The sequence below is a fragment of the Haliotis rufescens genome, unplaced genomic scaffold (genome assembly GCF_023055435.1).
Source record: "Haliotis rufescens isolate VD_foot unplaced genomic scaffold, xgHalRufe1.0.p SCAF_5, whole genome shotgun sequence".
NCBI classification, from domain to species: Eukaryota; Metazoa; Mollusca; class Gastropoda; order Lepetellida; family Haliotidae; genus Haliotis; species Haliotis rufescens.
The window spans coordinates 21,455,236-21,466,813 of record NW_025964223.1 but is presented as its reverse complement, the minus strand read 5'-3'; the positions used below and the strand labels follow the sequence as shown (position 1 = coordinate 21,466,813).

Genomic DNA, 11,578 nt, shown 5'->3' with positions numbered 1-11,578 from the left:
ATTATAAGTATATAAAACACGCGCATATATACAGTATGACACACTTACAAGTGTACACACACACACACACACACACATATACACACCAAACACACACACACATACACATACATGAAATAATTTTATATCTATTGTCATACAGTGGTACATGTAGATTGTAAGTGTTCAATTATTAAGAAAACCAGTCAACTATTTAATACATAATACTTGTCTTAAAGTATGAATGACATCTAAAGTTGTCACATAAGTGCAAATCTACCAGAACGTAGGATGAACATATGGACCGAATTCAAAGTATCTTAAGTGACACTTCATTCTCATAATGCACTGTATTCAAACTTTAAACCCTGCGTACGTTTAGATGTATGATCTTTAAGTCTGGACTCTGGAGAGAGAGAGAGAGAGAGAGAGAGAGAGAGAGAGAGAGAGAGAGAGAGAGAGAGAGAGAGAGAGAGAGAGAGAGAGAGAGAGAGAGAGAGAGAGAGAGAGAGAGAGAGAGAGAGAGAGAGAGAGAGAGAGAGAGAGAGAGAGAGAGTTTTTTTCCTGGGTTAAATACAGGTGTAACAGGTGTTATGAGATCACCCTGATCTGTTGCCGTGGATCACTGCTCGATAACATGGATTCGTTATAAAAAACACGACACTGGATTACCTTGTATTCAGGCAAAACAGAATGAGTGTAAGTACATACTAGTTTTGGTATTCAAATTATGCAAACCTGTATGTGAAAGGTAATATTTGATATTCCTTACTGGGCTGGAAATGATATAATTTTAAGTCTGAAATAATTAAACCAGGATAGCCAGTGTATAAAAACACACTGTGGTAGCCACAACGGGATTTATTAATAATGGTTGTTTTTTTGTTTGGTTTGTTGTTTTACGCCGCACTCGGCAATATTTCAGCTATATGACGGCGATCTGTAAATAATCGAGTCTGGACCAGACAATCCAATGATTAATATCATGAGCATCGATCAACGCTATTGGGATCGATGACATGCATGAACCAAGTCAGCGAGCCTGACCACCCGATCCCGTTAGTCGCCTCTTACGACAAGCATAGTTGCCTTTTACGTCAAGAATGGGTTGCTGAAGACCTACTCTACCCCGGATCTTCACGGGCCCCCTTACAGATTAAATAAGGCAGAATATGTATACGTCACCTATTTACATTGTTTAAAACCCCTAATATTTATTGCATTTATTTTCCATTAACACTTCTGTAAGTATTTAATGCTGATATGTAAACGACTGCTTCCTTTTTTGTACTGTATGTGAGAGCGAGAGTTTTCTGTTACAAATTTCAAAATAATTAATTGAATATCTTTGCGTGTGTGATTTTAGCTGTACCAACCGTCATATAGCTGTTTAACGAGGAATCAATATTTTTTTGTTTCAATCGTCTCTTGTTCATGGAATAGAGGTATGTGACACGGATCTGCTAAAACACAGAGGTGTGTGTGTATTTCTTACACACCTGTGGGTGAGAAACCCATTTGAGATAACTGGTATCAAACCACTCTCCTACCCAGAGTTCCATGCGGCCGGCAGCCAGCTAGCATAGTACCTCTGCCACAGGCCAGCGCCATGTGACGATTCGTCACATCTTTCACAGTCCATTCAAGATATTGCATATGCTTTTCATCCGTTTCATGTTTGACAAGTCTACACATTTTCATAAACAAATGTCAAAGAATGGTTAACTTTCATTGAGAAAGTATGCAAATACGTAAAAATCTACTTGTTTCTGCGTAGTTATCCTATGTTTACATTGGTTGTACGGATCCACGTGCTGTCATCGAAGCCCAACGGAGAGCTAGCGACACGGTCACTTTGATGCATAAATATATATTGTCATGCAACTCACTGTCGCAGTTGTAGTAGCATATCTATATAGTTATGCAAAACAATATGTAACGCGCCCCCAAATACTTGCATTAGTCTGTTCTATACTGATTTCTGAAAAAGCGCGTTTGTTTACAAACAAGAGAAAAGTCCGGTCACGTGATATGCAAATTAGCCTGTGGCAGTGGTGTTATGCTGAGTCACCACTGCGACGGAGTGTGACGTCAAAGATCACGGCCACGGTCAGACGTTGTTGACAGTCGGTCTGTCCTGTCATAACGTTAAGAAGTGTAGTCAGATGTACACACAGCGACGAAACCAAACAAGGTAACAATTCAATATATTTCGGCCCAATCCAACTATTTTAATTTGTGGAGAAGGTTCCAAGCCGCAGAGGTATGGCTACTGATCCCGCTTGGCTAGGCCTCGTGCCCTCGCAAAATCGTTTAGAGTAGCTTCCCTTTGACAAAGGGCAGTTACTCTAGCGGACAGACCGATGGATTGCCGCGAAAGGCAATTAAATACAATTGTTGTTTTGCGTATATGTTGCTTCGCCGCTGTATAAGAAACAGATTTCAGTTGGAACTATATTTGCTACTGTCACTGTCCGACTGACACATCACTTACCCTGTGACGTAATAAATATTAATGCGCGCATTCCAGGAAAACTCGCAATGGTTCGGTAATGTTTGTGAGAGAGGGAAAGCGATTTTGAAGCACATAATTAAAGAATGACATTACAGAGGCCTGTCCTCATTTCGCCTACACCCTTATCAAAACAAACTTACAGCTGACTGCACATAAGTCAAGTGGTGTGTTACCTCTAAAATAATGAACTGAGAGCTTGGATTAGTTAACAGCCTGAGATGGACAATGCCCATTCATATAATAGGGGTGAGGCAATTAAGCATTTGAAATATTGTAGGCGAAATGAGGTGTAGGCGAAATGAGGGCAAGCCCCTACAGAACCAGACAATTTTAATCCCCCAAATACATAATAGCATATAAATCCGTTTTAGGTATGCTTGGGGTAGGATACGGTCACCTTTTCGCCAACACCTGGTATCATAACTATTTGATAGTGAATTGTTTGATAGGCATTGATAGGCATTACTTGAAGTTGACGGATGACAAGGTAGACACAATTTTATGGATAACAACTCAGCCTTGCTTGACAACGGTATAAGGATCTATACCGAAACGTCGCTTTTTACAGTATGAAAGAAGTTGTTATCCATAAAATTGTGTCTACCTTATTTGATACCGATTCATAAACACATGCTCATGATATAGTAGGAATCGTACAATCGACTCTGCTTTATGCAGAGATTTCTATTGGATATGGAAAGGGCTTTGTCGCTTTTTTTAACATATCATACTAATTTTAATACCAAGAATCCATCCACACAATTCCACCCATTAATATGCTAAAAGAGCCACAGTTGAGCATAACTGTTTAAACACTAGTTATAGAAAAGTGGATTGTCCCTAGTTCAAACAACAATCTACAAGTACTTGACCACTGCACGTTTCTCAATTTTCCAAAGGTCACTGACCCCTGCTTATTTCACTGACCTGTAACAGCGAAGGCAACATTTAAACTCATTTAAACTCACAAAGAAGACCAGAGCAGAAAAGCTTTGTTTTCACGCTACGTATACCAAATGAATATCCTACTTTCCGACCTAAAGAAAACCATTGTTGCCGAGTATGGATATTCTGCCTTTGTAAAGTGTTGAATTCTAACGTGGGCTTTTGAGATAGTAGTATTGAGTACTGAGCAAATGAGACTGAGTTGGTTGACTCATCGGTGGGTACTTATCTGAGCCCACCAGCTTCCCAACATACAATCATGAGTTCATCGATAAAGCGAGTATAGTTTTACGCCGCTGTTAGCAATATTCCAGCAATATCACGGCGGGGGACACCAGAAATGGGCTTCACACGTTGTACCCATGTCGGGAATCGAACCCTGGTCTTCGGCGTGACGAGCGAACGGTTTAACCACTAGGCCGGTCGCCCCTCCTCGATAAAGCTTACATGTGCGCGAACAATAAAAGTGATGATGATAGGGGTGTAGAACCGCTTTGAAGAAGTAGACCTGGGATTGAGAGGGCTACCCCGTCAATGTCATTGTCCTATTACTGCATTCAATTAGAACAAAAGACAAGTTAATGCAACTTCTTGATTTTATTACGCCTTGGTGCGCATGTGCAGTTTCAGTTTTGTGTCATCTATCTGCGACAGACACAGACATCTTGGCTGTTACAGGAGCCTCCCCTGTATCCCTTCCACAGACAATGGGCTGCACAGGCGGCGCTACCAACGGAGTTGCCCATTATGTTCAGCTGAGCCAGAATGTCACATGTGACACGTTTCTCTGTAATAAAACATCAATGATCAAAAGAAGCGTTATTAGAGTTCATCGCTTGTTAATTTCATTCAAAAGAAGCATTATAAGCGTTGATCGGTTGTTAATTTCATTCAAAAGAAGCATTATTAGCGTTGATCGGTTGGTAATTTCATTCAAAAGAAGAGTTATTAGTTTAGGATTTCGTTGCCTTTTTCAAACAGAATTTTTGAGTGCCGATTCACTTAATTATCAAATGCAATTCCTATACATGAATGGTTACAAAACTATGGCTAACTTCTACCATATTGTAACCATTCTTAATAGCATGACGTTTTGTTTAGAATCCATGTGTAAGAGCTGTATGTTATTATTCCTAGCTAAAAATATATAGCACAACAATTTCTGGATAAACAAGTTAGAGCAGTCCCCACTCAACTACAACCTTATCTTACTATATTTCTTTACACCCTTACACTTTAGCGACCGCCTCCGTGGTCTAGTGGTAAAGCGTCCGCCCGGAGAGCGGAAGGGCCGGGGTTCGATCCCCGGCCGCGTCATACCAAAAGACGTTAGAAAATGGTACTTGTTGTTACCCGGCATTTAGTGGCTAAAACAAGGACTGGCCGGCTCAGAACCAGTATACTGTGTCTGAGTGGGGTATTCATGTTAAACTGCAGCATGGTATCTCAGTGGGCTAGTCCGGACTAGTACAAACAGACACACACGGGCATGCACGTCGCTATATAAGTGCAATAATCTTGGACGCGACGTTAAACCCAATTTCACCTCACCTCACCTCATTGGCATTAGCTTATGGTTAAGCTACAGCCTTCGTTTATGAATAAATGGATACTGTTTACCTCGTGGGAAAGTGTTCACCTCCATTACATGGTAGGCCGCTTCACGGGAAGTTTTAAAAATTGAATATAGTCATAATTCTAAGGTTTCACTCAATGAATTGCATTCCATGCATTTGTAAGCTAGTATTGTCAAAACATATGCCTCTGAAATTTTGCGCAGATGAAAAAATTAGCTTAATCAGGTATTTGATTATTGAAACTGAACACGTTTCGCTACCACGTCCTTTGGTGACATTGAAGTGAGTGAGTTGGTTTTAACGCCGCTTTTAACATAATTCCAATTATATCACGGCGTGTCAGCTTAATGTGGGAGGAAAGCCCGAAGTGATGCAGGTCTCAGACGTTTACCACTTTGGTGAAACCCACGAGTACGTGTGGTGCTGACAAACCTAGAAACATAACCGGGGGAAACCGGGATTCGAACCACAATCATAAGTTTCCTGCGTGCCCAAGGGACGAAGACTGGACCACCATCGCCCCAGTGACATTGTATAATAAACAATTCATATACCCATGTGTCAGAAAGGTATACATTTCCTTATATAATGCCAAATGACTAATTACATTTTAAAAATGAAGTTATTTAACATTGTGTTTTCTGTAAATAATATAATATTCCATGCATATATGTTTGTGTAGACCATATGGTATTTCGAAAGTCATTAAAATATGACCTTTGTCAGATCACATGCGCGATGAAATAAATATACATGTTGCTGGCGAAGGTCGATCTCCCCTCGATTGATAATGTGGGCTCAGGATTATCATCTTAAATTATGACATGTATGCAACAAGAAATTATTAACAAGCAATATAAACAGAAGAGTATTACGTTCCACGCTTAACCACTGCAGCTTCGTACCACGCCACTTAGTTGTGTGATTTTTGTTAGAGAAAAAGATATTCAGTCACAGCTCGAAAACACAAATATTTCGTCACACATTTTGTGCCAGATTTCTTTTCCAGTATTCTCTGGAACAAATAACGTTGTTCAAATGTTGATTCGATCTCTAACCGTTGACGGATCTGGTCTACTAAAACCATATTAATATCTTTTCAACCTTAACACACACGGGACCAAGATGTATGTAATATACTTTATGTATTCAGGCCTTCCAAAGAAAACCAACAGAGAGCTACCAAACTATGGAATATGTAAACAAATTTAACAGAAATAGCCAAATAACTTACAAACAAAGACACAATCCCAATAACGTTTGCATCGTAATAATAAGACACCGGCACAGTAAACCCCCCCGATTTAGCTACCCGAAATAAAACGCATAAAATGCAACCTGAAACACCAGGGGGAGAAACACAACATCTGTGTGTATTGCTATAACCCATATCAATAGAAGAGGGTAACACGATTTTTATTTCTTGACGAAGCTGCCATTATTTATGCCATTATTAATGCCTATAAAACGACAAGACAAAGCACCATTATTGACTTTGAAGCATTAAAATAAAAAACAACAACAGAAGGTTACATTTCCTTGACACATATCAGAATACTTTCATATGCCTAGTTATATTCATTAAAATGTCTTTATTCATGAGTGAAACTTATTAGCGTTAACGATGACGTCATTTGGAGGCTGCTAACAAAGGACTCCACAAGCGTTCAGAAGTTATACATGGAAGCGCAACTGTGGTCAACCGAAGTATGACGTAAATCCTTTAACATGTGCTAACATTGGTCAACGCGGGTTCACCAAGGTTGTCAAGTTTTCAAATCGTAGGCGAACACCTGTATAAAACATACTATTATAATTTCAATTAAACATTTCTTCAGTATACGGTACTTGAGGAGAGCACGTTCTAAATCGAGAGAACTAAATTATTTTTAATAACGTAGGTCGATTCTCATGGTATCAATCACTTAAAATTGATTGTCTGTTCCAGACTCGATTACTTACAGACCGCCATCATATAGCTAGACTATTGCTACGTTAAACAACAAACAAACAATAATTTGTTGTGGTCACAACGTCTCACCTATTCTGGCGGATTCAACTGAGCATGCGCCAAGAAGTAGCAGAACCACGGAGAGAGCGAAGAATTGCATCTGAAAACAATGTATGACGTCATTGAGTTAAAGGGAGACTACTCTACACTGCATACGCTGTAGACTAGTCCCCTGCCTCTGTTGCGCACGCTACACAAACTTTGTGCAGTTACTGGCGAGGGACAGGGTACCAGTCCACATGCGCGGATCCAGAGGGGACCCAGAGGGTATTTAGAGGGAATAGCTTCTAATGCATACACATTTCGTTGACGTTTTATAATACTTTGATTCGAGGCAGCAACATGGTGGCAGCAAATTATCATGTCTTTGTTAGAACAATCTCATATAAATCAGATCTTAGTTCTCGCTACCGCTAAACAATGATCTGAGGACATCCCATTACGGGTCACGTCAGACCGACCTTGCGAGAACGTTGACCGACCAAAGGAATGACCAATCAGAAGGCAGCTTTCTCGTGCTGTACAGCACAAATTTCAACTTGGCGACTACGCTTCGAAACATATTTTGACACATTCTCGATTACAAATTTGAAACCTGAACAAAAAACATTCTGGAATGGCTAATATATTTTCTAGATTGTAAGGATTCAGTCGTTAAACCCGTAACTATCGTTCGGAATACCCCGTGTTAAAGTTTTAGAGATCGCATGATTAGAAATCACATTCCGACTGTCACTTTCATAATCTGGTAAGCGACGGATGAAAGGTCGTTCTGACGTGACCCCTAATGGGAAGTCTTCAGGTCTTTGTTTAGCGTTAGCGAGTAACTAAGATCTGACTTTAATGAGATTGTTCTTAGAATGGCAAACATATTAAATTTCCAGTAAAATAAAATTTCCCAAAATGTTTTATCAACACAGGAATGAGTGCAGTAGCCTTCTCAGGTCACATGGTCGCCGCGCTAACACACGTTGGAAATGTCTCCCTCGCATGTGTGGCAACTTTCAAACAAAGGCCATGCATTTCAGGATTTAAATATAACTAAAACTGAACAACTAACAACAAAAGTAAGGATAAGAATTTATGGATGAACACTTTTCTAACTAGATCATACAAAGGAACGTTGAAATTGTGTTTACTTACGATTGCCCTGTTCAGTCGGGAGTTGCTTCAGAGTGCCCTGTGATGGTAGAGGTCGAGTTTTTATGTATACAAAGTGTGAAGGAAATGACATATGTTTGACACAAGCTGTTGACACAATAACGGGATATATCAGGTCAGGATAGGTGTGTAACACAGAATCTCAAAACTATATGTAACACTAACAAGGAACTGCTGACAAGACTGATTGGATGACATATGTGCAATGCAAGCAAGTTCTGACCTTTCAGTCTGTTTTGTAAGCAAACGATAAGATCAACAGCAGTAAACATTACTGGCAGATGAGAGCAGTGTTTTTGTCACGACCTCATTACCTGCATGGTTTTATTAATTGCTGGACTTCCTCGTAGATAACGCCTATGTTAGATTTGGGGACAGGGCATTTAGGCAAGAAGTAGGCATCCCAATGGGTGCCAACTGAACTCCCCTTCTTGCTGATCTGTTTCTTCGGATTTTTTGCTTGGATTGGCAATGTCAAAGTTTATCGTTGACTACTGGAATCTTTTTTTCTTTTCATTACAAATGTAAAACCTTGAAACGTAAATTCCCCCTACCTAACACGCAGTTACCTTTCACGTACACCATCCCTAGAACTAGAAATAAAAGAGACCCGTGAAACCGTCACATGTGTTTCACATTTAGATCTATACAAAAACATTCTGAGCGACAGAGAGCAGTATTGTTATAAAGTAAAAATGCATCCCCAAAACCTTCGAAAGTTATACCAAAGTCAAACTTTGATTTGATGGTTATAATATTAAACGATGGAGATAGACAGTCGGAGTGCCGGCGCAAACAAGCAGGAAATCAATAGGACGATGACAGCGGCATGACATCTCCTGTGGTGTTTCCACCAATTAATGAATAGACATCTTTTAATCGCTCACCAGGTTCCGGTAATTTTCCGATCACGACACAAACACGAGCTAATGGTCTGATATTGTTTTTATTGTACACACACACACACACACGCACGCACGCACGCACGCACGCACGCACGCACGCACGCACGCACGCACGCACGCAAACACATGTACACACATACATGAGATACATTGTACATCTATTGTCGTACAGTGGTACATATAGATGGTAAGGTGTCCAATTATTAAGACAAGCAAGTCAACTATTTAATACATAATACTTGTCTTAAAGTATGAATCAAATCTAAAGTTGTCACATCAGTGCAAATGCACTAATTAGATGTGTATTTGTTCTATCAAGCTATAATTAAACTACTTCGGCCAAACCATTCCTCCTTTCAACCGTCACTCGATGAGAGAAACATGATATTTGACTAGACACATGGAACATCCTATTTACTCTATACTTTTTGTGTAGTTGACTGCTGGAATCTTTCTTTTTATTCATTACAAATGTAAAACCTTGAAACGTGAATTCCCCCTACCTAACACGCATTTACCTTTCATGTACACCATTTCTAGAACTAGAAATAAAAGAGACCCGTGAAAACGTCACATTTAGATCTATACAAAAACATTCTCAGCGACAGAGAGCAGCATTTATAAGGTAAAAATGCATCCCAAAAACCTTCGAAAGTTATACCAAAGCCAAACTTTGATTTGATGGTTACAATATTAAACGATGGAGACAGACAGTCGAAGTGTCGGCGCAAACAAGCAGGAAATCAATAGGACAATGACAGCGGCATGACATCTCCTGTGGTGTTTCCGCCAATTAATCAATAGACATCTTTTAATCGGTCACCAGGTTCCGGTGATTTTCCGATCACGACACAAACACGAGCTCGTGGTCTGATATTGTTTTTATTGTACGCACACACACACAGCTCCAGCCTTTGGTGTCTAACTTTCACAACGTTTGAGGTACAATCGTACGAAAGCCTAATGATGCCACGGTGGTATCATAAATTTTTTTTTCAAATCGAAATTTCTCGCTATTTCAATAATCTTCTCGTTACTTCGAGATTATTTGAAAAAATTAAATTTCGATTTTTTTCTCCTTACTTCTATTATTTTCTCGTCATTTCAATTATTTTCTCGAAATTTTGATTTTTTTCTAGTTATTTCGATTATTTTTCTCGTTATTTCAAGTTTATTTCAAATTTCGATTAAAAAAGGTATGGTACCAAAGTGGCACCATTAGGCCTTCGTTCTACGGAGATTTCTGAGAGCATCATGCGACTCAACCCTTAAGGCCTTAGTAAACTTTTATTAAGTTTTATGGTAGTCATGTGGAGGATATTTCAAAATTTGACGCATCAGTGACCAAAATGATGTCCGATGCAATTCCCTATTTCCACTAGTACCATACGTTTCCGTGTCATTTCAGATGAACAATTGACTTGCCACCGGATACACTCATCTTTTCGCGAACACCTGGTCCTGGTATCACCCCTATTTGATTGTGATTCACAAACACATGCTTATGATAGTCGGAATCGTACAGTGGGCTCTGCTTTCAGAGGAGATTTCGTATGATTATGATGAGGTCTTGTGGCTTTGATTTTTTTACTCTTTTGCCTCTTCTTGCATAGTATTGATCTGATTGGATTTGAACATATTTTATTGCGAAAATCAAATGGATTAGGCACAAGTGATACACGTACGAGGCCTTCTCCTACATACAATCTATTACATTGTAATATGTGAATAATGACATAATAATAGTGTAGAATAAATGTACAGTGCATAGAAATTATAAGTATATAAAACACGCGCATATATACAGTATGACACACTTACAAGTGTACACACACACACACACACACACACACACACACACATATACACACCAAACACACACACATACATGAAATAATTTTATATCTATTGTCATACAGTGGTACATGTAGATTGTAAGTGTTCAATTATTAAGAAAACCAGTCAACTATTTAATACATAATACTTGTCTTAAAGTATGAATGACATCTAAAGTTGTCACATAAGTGCAAATCTACCAGAACGTAGGATGTACATATGGACCGAATTCAAAGTATCTTAAGACACTTTCATTCTCATAATGCACTGTATTCAAACTTTAAACCATGCGTACGTTTAGATGTATGATCTTTAAGTCTGGACGAGAGAGAGAGAGAGAGAGAGAGAGAGAGAGAGAGAGAGAGAGAGAGAGAGAGAGAGAGAGAGAGAGAGAGAGAGAGAGAGAGAGAGAGAGAGAGAGAGAGAGAGAGAGCTTTTTTCCTGGGTTAAATACAGGTGTAACAGGTGTTATGAGATCACCCTGAGCTGTTGCCGTGGATGCCTCACTTCTCGATAACATGGATTCGTTATAAAAAAACAAGACACTGGATTACCTTGTATTCAGGCAAAACAGAATGAGTGTAAGTACATACTAGTTTGTATTCAAATTATGCAAACCTGTATGTGAAAGGTAATATTTGATATTCCT

The 11,578-nt window shown here is 39.3% G+C and overlaps 1 long non-coding RNA gene across 1 annotated transcript; it reads right to left on the bottom strand.

Moving 5' to 3' along the window:
* Nucleotides 1–4,017: 4,017 nt before the first annotated feature.
* LOC124113068 lies at nt 4,018–8,272 on the bottom strand. Its single transcript, XR_006857719.2, has 3 exons — nt 8,171–8,272; nt 7,058–7,127; nt 4,018–4,226 (listed from the first exon to the last, which is right to left on the bottom strand). It is a non-coding gene; the product is annotated as an uncharacterized LOC124113068 (long non-coding RNA).
* Nucleotides 8,273–11,578: the final 3,306 nt, after the last annotated feature.